Below are 10,555 nucleotides of genomic sequence, written 5' to 3'. Positions count from 1 at the left end.
AAAAATAGGATTTAACAACAAGAGATTATCGTTATTTATCGATGTACAGTGTGGTACTTTGGTAATGAGAAAAGGGAAAGTTAGTTCAGAATCAAATATATCGGGAATTGTTGAGGTTTGTTAGTGGGGATTTTCATGCAATGCGATTGTAGCTCCGATTCTTAAAGTGTGGTTTGCTGACTAACGCTATTTATTTGTTAGTTCGACTTGATTATAATTTCAAAATTCAGTTGCAATGGTAAATTGATATATATGTTACTGTTAGTGAGAAGGTTTTGTATTCCCATGTCGTAATTTTGACTTGAGGACCAAACTTGCGGGAGAATATCTGTGTGGCAGGTTGATGAAAAGATGGGTGAGCCTATGGGCAACGTGCCGTTCGTAAAATATTGCCATTCATCAAAATAACAAATACAGTATTTCAGTTTCCTGCCCCCTCCCCTTCTGTTGAAGGCGAATATATATGTGAAATAAGAACGATGAGAAGAAAAACAAAACTAACGCGCAATGTAGTGTGGTGGTAATTATATTATTTAAATATGTCGCTTGACTTCTTGCCTTGCTAGTCATTTTGCCTGTTTACATGCTGTCTTTTTTCAATCTTTATTTATTTTATTATTATTATTGTTGTTATTGTTATTCGCCATATGGTGCAAGGAAGTCTGAGGTTTATGCTGCACCAGGAAAAAAAAAAAAAAATTCCCGAGTTACCCTGAGAGAGAGAGAGTGAGAGTGAGTCAAAGTCAAAAGTAGAAGGGAATCACCAAGAAAGAGAAGAATGATAATATCCAGCTCAGGACCCTGGGTGTGCCAATCCCATACTCACCAGATGTGAGCCCCCATGGTTCGTTTGTAATAGATTGGTTTATAGTGTTTGGATGATAATGTTGTGTTTAAATATTACCATCCAAAACTTTACCATTCAAATTGGATGGTAATGTTTTGTTTAAAGTAATGAAATTAAGCCATAGTAGAAAATATCAAGTGACTTGTGAAATGTGTTATTAGCAACCAGTACAGTATGCTTATGCATGTGAACATCTCGTGGATTGTAACAATTCTCCTTCTGAACTTTTCCATTTCTCCATTACCAAAGCACTGTATATCGATGAGTAGTGATATATTTTTTATAAATAAAAGTTGCTTAACTCGAAATACTGTTTGCCGGGTTCCACTTAATGGAGTTGCAAGGTTTCATCATCCCCTTTGAGTTCCGCCACTGCAGAAGGAAGGTAGATGAAGAGTTAATAGTGTTGTTAATAGTTTATTCCTTAACCCTGGGACAACACAATTAATAGTGTTGTCCCATGGTTAAGGAATAATTAATGATCCCAATTGGTACATTGATGTGGATCAATTAGACTCATATACCTGTGCCAATGTTTACATTGAATCAATAAAGATATTTATTCTTCTAAAAGTAATTGAGAGGTTGTCCCAGACTACATCAGCATTGCATACTGTGTAAAATCATAAATAATAAATTTCCTTTTATACTCTATATATGGAGGGCCTCCGTAACCGAGTGGTCAGGAGCGGGAGTGCAGTAGCTCATGCTCCTTGAGTAGACCGGGGTTCAAGCCCTTGACTGCTAAATATGGTTGATTTGCCAACCCGCATTGGACCAGCAAGGCAGATTATGGTCCATTTCCCTCAACATGAATTGTTGAGGAGGCTTCCATCTTGCAGTGGGTTGATAATAGCTGCAGTTTACCTTTTTATGGCAGGGCCAGAGGAGTTTTCAGCTCTGTTATTTTAGCCAATGATGAACTGTTTGTATATGGACAGTAATAATAGGCTACAATACAATAATTTTGTAGAGGAAGATGTCAAATCAATGTAGATGTATTAAATATCTATTTCGAGAAAGAGGACTGGATGAAAACACTACACTGCTAACAAAAACAATGCTTTATTACATGCAGTAGAATTTCAAAAGCAAATGTAAATCTATTTCGGGTGAAGGTCAAGTAACTCAGAGGTAAAGGATCTGTAATCACCTTTGAAAACTTGACATGCTAAAATTATTGTTTTAGGCAGTAATCGGTTTAAATAAGGCTCATATTTAGAAACTGCAACTGAGTAGTCAAACCTCAGGGTACAGTATGATGCACATGTGTTGGAGTGAAACATGGTTCAAGTTTGCAGGACTGCAAATATGGTGGTGTCTTGAATTCCTTTGATCCAGCATGGGCATCCCAGAGTATAAACAGAAAATTTATTTATTATTAAGCATTGTGTATCATTTTGCAAATGAAAAACCACAGTTTGAGATGCAAGATATATGTTGCCTTTTTTTTTAATCTTTGTCATTAAAAAAGAAATTTTCTTCTTATCAGTTTTAAAAAGTATTTTTTATATATATGTTCTAATAAAACTGTGTAAGAACATTTAGGTAAAACAGATGAGCACCCACTACTGTACAATATATATATTCTACGAAAAGCATTATGTGAAAGTTAATAATTAAATTTTAAGAGTATAAAACACACATTCCATGTATATTTTCAAATTAAATGGTTTATTGAATTGGTACCCAGCAATTGCTACACTGTAGAAGCAATTGGATTCTTCTAATTGCAGGCTTGAAAGGACTGCTTTTGGTACTAAGGTTTCATTGCAGTAAATTCTTCTAGAATGGTTGCCTGTGATCCAGCAACCTAGTCTGAGATGTCAGTGACCTTTGAAATGTTAGGTATGCTCCCTTCCCTGTCCCCCTCCACTTTCAACGTATTTTTATCTCATTTAACTTAAAACCTGTAGAAAATAAACATTCTACTAATGTTACTATATGCAGTAGTGTGCATGTGTGTGTTCACATTCTCGCTATTCTAAAAAATTCCAAAAGTAGGAGTCATAATTTTAAATTATAGGGCTTGCCTTTTTACTTTCAAAGCTTCAAGCTAAATATTAAACAAATAAAAGCACCAGATGCAATTTCTATAAAGTAAACAAATTGCACCATAAATGATTCCTAGAATTCAGCTTCTAGTTTCTCATCCCTTTCCTAAAAGCAAAACTCAAGAGAAAAGAGGTTTATATCTTGCGTATTTCCTTCTCATGACCTTATATATATATATATATATATGCATATGCATATATATATATATATATATATATGCATATGCATATATATATATATATATGCATATGCAGAAAAAAAAAAAAAAACATTTTTTGCAATAAATTTTGATGATAATTAGGTGCAATAAAGTAAAGAAAAAAAACAAGTAATTACTTGAATTCACGTTTTAAAGCAAACTTATTACAATAATAAATATTCTAGCAAAAATTATTAAACATACGGTTATTCTAAAAACAAAAAAATAAGCATCCACACTACCTGTCCGAATAAAGTGAGCTCTTAAGAAACTCAATAGCGTTATCGTTTAAACTGGATCTAATTTTGGTACATGTTTAATTAGCGGCAGAAAATGTCTTTTTGGATTCTGTGCTGGTTGGTGCTTTATACTGAGATAGTCGTAGATGAGTTGCAGTTTAAACCCCCCCCCCCCTTATTCCCTCAACTTCCCTTTTTTATCAAAAATAAAAAATATTTCCTTTTTGACTTTTTATGGCACTATATCTGTATTAACAAAAGAAAGAGACTGACAGTTAGGCTTGGTGAGGAAATCAAATCTAAGTTGTGGGGGGGGGGGTTTATTTATTTATTAATTTTTATTTCCCTGTACCTTAGTATTGCCGTCAGTGGCCATTCTTATGATTTTCATACAGCAGCTCCCCTCTAGCACTAAACCTCAAAAGCTTCCTGACTGCATTAAAAATGAGAATTTCCAGGAGCTGAGGGATATTATCCCCCCCACACACGAGTATATATATTATATGTGAGGTGTCAGTTTCTCAAGAGCAATGACAAATATAAAACAAGTCATTTATCATACAAATACATACATAACTGGTGTTCATTTACATCTAATCTATTCATTTTTCTCATTTAATCTGTTAATACATGCTATCATTTCCATAAAATTTCTCTCAATTAACAATCTCAACTCTCTCTACAGCTTCAAACACTAAACTATTCAATCTTAATCACTTCCTCATATTTCTCTTAATGATCAGTGTCAATTCTTTTCACAACAGCAATCCATAAGTCGCTAACTTAATGTTAACAATTCCATGTAATCTCTCATAATTTAGCAATATCAATTTTCTTTACAACTTCAACCAATAAACCAACCTAATACTATACTAAACATTTCCTTATTTCTCATGTTTCTTCAACTTTAACCTTACTCTAAAATAATCTCTCAATTTATCTAAGTACCATTTCCAAAACAACACAGTTCAGAGGTCTTACCTTCCTTCTCTTTTATGGTGGGATTCCTTCCACAGAGTGCAGTGATGTCTCTCTTTCTCTCTCTCTCTCTCTCTCTCTTCTTAGTTGAACTTTGCATCTCTGCTGTATAGCTCTCCCAGTACTGTCTTATTTTGGGATTGCAAGAACAGTTCCCTGTTAATACTGAAGGAAATTACCACAGCAGTAGTAGAAGCCAGGGCACTATCTGACTGGTCTGTTATTCAACTTCCGGATTAACTTCTAGCACAGGAACATGCCTGTCGGAATACTTCACTATATAGCTGGACACTCCCAGAACTGGACCCAAACTGAACCCAGAACTACCACTGGAAGTCTGCAACCCCTCCGAACAACAACCACAAACCATCCTTTTTGGTGCGAGCACCTTATTTATTTCCTTCTCATTTGTTTATTTATTGAATTGATTGCAAGTTACAGTTGTCCCTTGTACTACTTTTTTATACGCAAGCTTATGTGCAAACCCCAAAGGGGTTTGCACGCTTTGTTTGTTTATTTGTTTGTTATTTGGTTTTTAGGAGCATTAGCAACTAAGGCCATATTGCTCCGGGATATGCGGTGGTCATTCCCTGACCTTTCCGCATCCTCCGTATTTGGTGGTGACGGGCTCGAACCCCAGTCTAATCAAGAAGCATGTGCTGCGCACTGCTGCTCCTTCCCACCTGGCTACGGAGGCGCCCATGGGTTTGCACGCATTTACGTATCTCCCCCTGTCTAATTTAAACATGACCCCAATCACAGTGTTTATTCTTTAAACTCACTCTTCTTCCTTTGGTGGGGAAAACAGAATATTTTTCTCACACAACGAAATGCTTTCATCTTTTACCTCTAGATCACCTGTTCACAATACCTTTGAACTGCTCCATACCGACACCCTTTCCCAAAATGCACCAATGTCGCATACTCAAGTAGAGGTGTAATAGAGCAATTAAACTATTGTTCAGAAGCTTTTAATTTTAACCCTTCTGCACCCGCGTACCGCCATACTACTGTTCACCGTATTCCTTAACTACCAGGCCTACTGCCACTAATGGAAATGTTTCCATAATGTTGTTTTCGTTATTCCTTAAGTGCTTTACTTCCACACATACATGCACTCTACTTACTGAGAGAAATATATTTGTAACATTTTGTCTTACAGTTTCAATGACATTTTCAGGTTTCCGTTGGATTTGTACTGTGTATAACAATCCCTCATTTGCAATTTCAGCAGTATTAATGATTTATTGTTGTCAATTTTATAACCTTTGTGTATAAATCATGGATAGTTATTTTTTAAATTAGTACCAAAAAGTGGTATTTTTGTATCAATACTGGAGTTTTCTATACCGGGAAAAATGACCAGTATTCGGAATCCTCCCCAGGGGCTCGCATCTGGTGATTAGTGATTATGGACTTGGCACACCCAGGGTCCTGAGCTGGATATCATCATTCTTTTCTTTCTTGGTGATTTCTCTCTCTCTCTCTCTCTCTCTCTCTCCCTCTCCCTCTCCCTCTCTCTCTCTCTCTCCCTCTCCCTCTCTCTCTCTCTCTCTCTCAAACAAGAATGCTATACATAGCCATTAAAAAGTGCATGGATGGTTATGGGTTGACCATGAGGCTAGAAGAAAAATGCAATAAAAATGGGAGAGTACTATGAATAGGAGTGTTATAATGGGAGTTTATTGTATATTAAAAATAGATAAAAGTTGAAAACAATATTATTAAACACACTAAAATATACGGAAGTAGCTTTTGGAATAGAATTCCTTCAGTAGCCTAAAAATAGAATTCCTAAACGAGGACAGGCATACAAATTGCATAAATATTAGTACATAATGTGGTGAACCAAATGCACATCTAGACACACACTGGTATGGAACATGTGCAAATGAAAAAGGGGGAAAGAACTATTCATTAGACTCAATGTCATAATGGACATGGAGCATAATGTCAAAAAAAGACATCGAAAATGGACAACAATGTTGAACTTAAAAAAAAAAAAAAAAAAAAAACCTTGAGGGAAGTGTACAGATGTAATGATAAATGTCTGTGTTATAGGAAATGTGCCATTTCTCATCGATTTTAATTTGCTTGTTAAGTTCACAAGAATAGTATAGTACATGATAATGTACTATACTGTGTTTAACTGCGATGTAACTCAGTACTGTATGCATTAAATAACAAATGCATCAGCCAGTAGTTTTCTTACATTATTTGACCATTCTAATATTATCGATGTGATAAGAGAGAGATGGTTATGGGTTGACCATGAGGCTAGAAGAAAAATGCAATAAAAATGGGAGAGTACTATGAAATTTTTTTTTGGAATGCACTCTTTTCAGTATGTCATCGTAATTGGAGGAAATTTACAAACTTTCCATTTATGATCTATTTCTCAGGAATGCATGGTGTTTGTAAATTGGAAAATTGATGTAGTCTTCAATACTTGCTAATCTTCCTGATCTTCCTGTACTCTTTCTAAATTTCTTTAGTTTTTCCTTAGTTTATAAATGTTGGTGTTCAGTTGCAAACCAGTACTTTATACTGAGGATGTTAACGGGTACAGAGAAGGGCAACAAGATTAGTAAATGGAACAAAGGGTTGCTCTTACGAAGAAAGGCTTAAATTTTGCAAATTACAGAGTCTGGAGACTAGGCACCGGCGAGGTGATCTGATAGAGGTGTATAAGGCTTTGAATGGTTTGAGCATGCTCAATGCCAATGGGATTCTTCATCTTTCTCAGAATAATCACCTCAGAGGGCATAAATTCAAATTGAGGAAGGACGGGTGTCGGATAGATGTGCGGAAATTTGCCTTTGGCCAGCGGGTGGTTGGTTGGTGGAACCGACTTCCATCACTTGTTGTTGAAGTTGATAGCCTAAACAAATTTAAAGCTCAACTGGACAGGTATTTCGAACGAACGGAGGGGTGAAATGGGAGAGGGGTTTTTTTTTTTTTTTTTGGCTGATGCTGAATAAGCTTGCTTTCTTGCATCATATGCCTCTACTAATGCTAATACTGAGGATGTTACTAGCCATATGTACATGCAAACATGTATCTGGATTCACTGTGTTTCTCAGTTTGTATTTTCAACGTAATTCTAGATATGAATAGTTCAAATATTTTTTGCCACCATCTTCAGAAAGGTCAAAGAATGCCTGAGTTGAATCGCAACTTTTAGCACCACATTGATGTAAGTTAGTAAAATGAATTGAAGGGAAATATTTTTTACCTACCATTTGCTAACTGACATTATTATTATTATTATTATTATTAGCCATATGGTACAAGGAAGCCTGGGGCTTATACTGCACCAGCCAAAAAAAAAAAAAAATTCTGAATTACCCCGAGAGAGGGGGGGGGGGGGAGAGATCGCCAAGAAAGAGAATGATGATGATATCCAGCTCAGGACCCTGGGTGTGCCAAGCCCATACTTACCGGCGCCTCCGTAGCCAGGTGGGAAGGAGCAGCAGTGCGTAGCACATGCTTCTTGATTAGACCGGGGTTCGAGCCCGTCACCACCAAATACGAAGGACGCGGAAAGGTCAGGGAATGACCACCGCATATCCCGGAGCAATATGGCCTTAGTTGCTAATGCTCCTAAAAAAAAAAAAAACCAACCAAAAAAACCAAACCCATACTTACCAGATGTGAGCCCCTTGGGTTGTCATGTTACTTTATATTGAGATTCTGTGATAAAAGAATATCCTTGTTAAATTAGTGCTGTTTTCATGCATTTTTTGTGAGGATTCTTAACTCTTTAGTTTGCATATCATATTCTGTCCATTAACAAATACTTGATTTTATATACCAATCAGTGTTTCTGGGCAGAAAAAAAAGACAAAAATCATCTAAATGGAAAGTTTAAAAATTTTATTTGTAATTGACATATTGCATGATAAGATCAAAAAACATTAAAAACAACAGTCTTATTATCAAAAAAAAAAAACAAAAAAAACAAAATCCCATCTATCTTATTGTGAAATTTCAGGTTAGCAAATTGAGTGAAAAAATAAAGGAAACCAAAACTCTATGGAAAATTAACACAGAAACAGTTTTCAACAAACATGTTATAAAAAAATTTCAGTTCTTCTTAGAAGAAGAACTCTTTATTGCCTTTTCCAATTAAAAATAATTCATGATTTAGAATGGAAGTAAATACTAAAATTACATTTACGTAATTTTAATAAATATTAAATTTTTTTCTGTTTTTATACGAGGATATTAGCTAATATCTGAAAATTTTGGTTATATTTGTTTGTAGAAAGAAATCCAAGAAAAGCCCCTAATAACAGAAAGAGAGAAAAGATACATTTCTATTAACTTGGTTTTCTTTATTCAAAAGGTATGTAGCATATCACTTCACTTCTGTGCTTTTGTATATGATATATCAACATTTTATTTTATTATTATTTTTTTAAACATCTTGAACTTTACAGCTAAGCTTTTTGGTTCAGAGTCTAGTTAGTAAAAAAATGAAAAGATGGTAAATTATATTAAGGAATAAAGAATAGATCAATTAAATGTGCTTCATGTTAATTACTAATCTAAGTTATATGGAAATGTAATTTAATGTCTGAAATGTAATACAGGTAGTTCCCGACTTTACGAGTTAATTCATTCCTAGTGTGCGCTCATAAAGCGGAAATTTATTTCCCATAGACATAATGTTAAAAATAGGGGTTACGTTATCAACAATGAAATTAGTTTACTAATTAGTTTGTTTAAACGATTGATTTATCCAAAGAAATGAAATCATAGCCTGTAAAATCAAGCAAATATTACAAATGTTAAAGAATGTTTATTCTTCACCATCATCATCATCGACTAAATGCACACTCATTGATCACTCATTATTGGCTCGGCACTCGTTGTTGGTTTGTTGCATGTGGAGTCGTCTTCTTCAGAAATGCTTCAAGAGGCGTTTATTTCCAAGATAATCTTCTCTTTTTTTATAAATTTCAAATGCATAAGCATTTTTTAATGGAACACTCGATTTGCACAGAGTAACAAGTTTACAAAGTTTAAAAAAAAAAAAAAAAAAAAAGGAATGAAGAATTTCAAAATGCAATTCTGAAATTTATTATGTTTTTTATATGATTGAAGATTTCAGTAAAGGGGAAACACGTTTCACCAACGTAAAAAAAAAAACCACACAATTCCAGCTATCGGTATTTTCTCAAATGCAATAATATGGAGTTTACTACCCGTTTGTAATTGATTGCAGTAACAGAAAAGCCCAATAAACCGGAAAGTGCAAATTTGTTTTTGCTTTTTGGTTGTTACCTCCAGAAATGTGCTTTAGAAAAATATCACAAAGCCCGTTCAAAATTGGTTCTTATAACAGAACATATGATAACGATGAAAGTGTAATGCATTTTAATGATTTGAATTGGTAACTAATACAATTTACACTATAAAAACGACCTTTTAGAGAGTTATATAGAGAAAATTTCAACTTCTGAGGTCTTGGAATGAATAACTAAAGAACAATGTGTTATTGGGTTCACATTATGATGTTTTCATGATACAATGGTGTCTCTGGAACGGGGTACACTGTATTGTATAGCTATGTGTGTAGTTTGAAATGCGGTATTTATGAATGTTTAACATTCATTTTTTGCAATTAATCTCCATATTTTCAATTTTGTTGATACTTCAGAAAAAAAAAAAAACTTGTAAACCCGGGAACTCATAAAGCGAAAACTCGTAAAGCTGGGACCTGTCCGTAATCACATTCATCTAGTAACTAATAAATTTTTTTTTTATTTTTTATTTAATACCAATCATTTAATAATGTCCTCCTTGTTTAATTAATTCAACACATTCCACCAGTTTGTAAAAAAAAAAAAAAGAAAGAAAGAAATAAAATCTGAATCATGTTATTTGATACAGAAATTTTCCTGGCTTTTAAACAAGATTGAAGTAGTCAGTCTCAGAGGTCCGTGCATATGTTTTTTTTTTTTTACCTGAACTCGAATAGCCTACAGATTGGCAAGCTGGCTTGATAACAGAATATTTAAGGGGTTTGTTTAAAAAAGTATGAAGCTTGATACTGTAGCAGACTACACAGTATTTCATGTACAGAGTTTGCATCCTGATTTCCCTTTAAGTGCCTTTTGTTGCAGCATTTTGAAATTGCTAAATGCATCTCTGTTACATTATTTTAAGACTTTGCCATGCCATATCAGAAATTGCAAGAACAAATTTCCATCATTCAAAATAACACTGTTG

At 34.4% G+C, this 10,555-nt stretch overlaps 1 protein-coding gene across 1 annotated transcript in view; it reads left to right on the top strand.

The window, feature by feature from the left end:
* Positions 1–202: 202 nt before the first annotated feature.
* The window catches only part of LOC150083585 (transcription termination factor 4, mitochondrial), a 28,759-nt gene continuing 18,406 nt past the window's right edge, over positions 203–10,555 (top strand). The window contains exons 1-2 of the mRNA XM_090377373.1: positions 203–520; positions 8,586–8,666. The gene's annotated coding sequence lies outside the window, so the exon portion shown is untranslated. The remainder of the gene's footprint in view (positions 521–8,585; positions 8,667–10,555) is intronic.

Source organism: Mastigoproctus giganteus, chromosome 7 (assembly GCF_048544385.1).
Source record: "Mastigoproctus giganteus isolate SK-2022 chromosome 7, ASM4854438v1, whole genome shotgun sequence".
NCBI classification, from domain to species: Eukaryota; Metazoa; Arthropoda; class Arachnida; order Uropygi; family Thelyphonidae; genus Mastigoproctus; species Mastigoproctus giganteus.
This window is presented reverse-complemented; position numbering and strand designations above follow the sequence as displayed.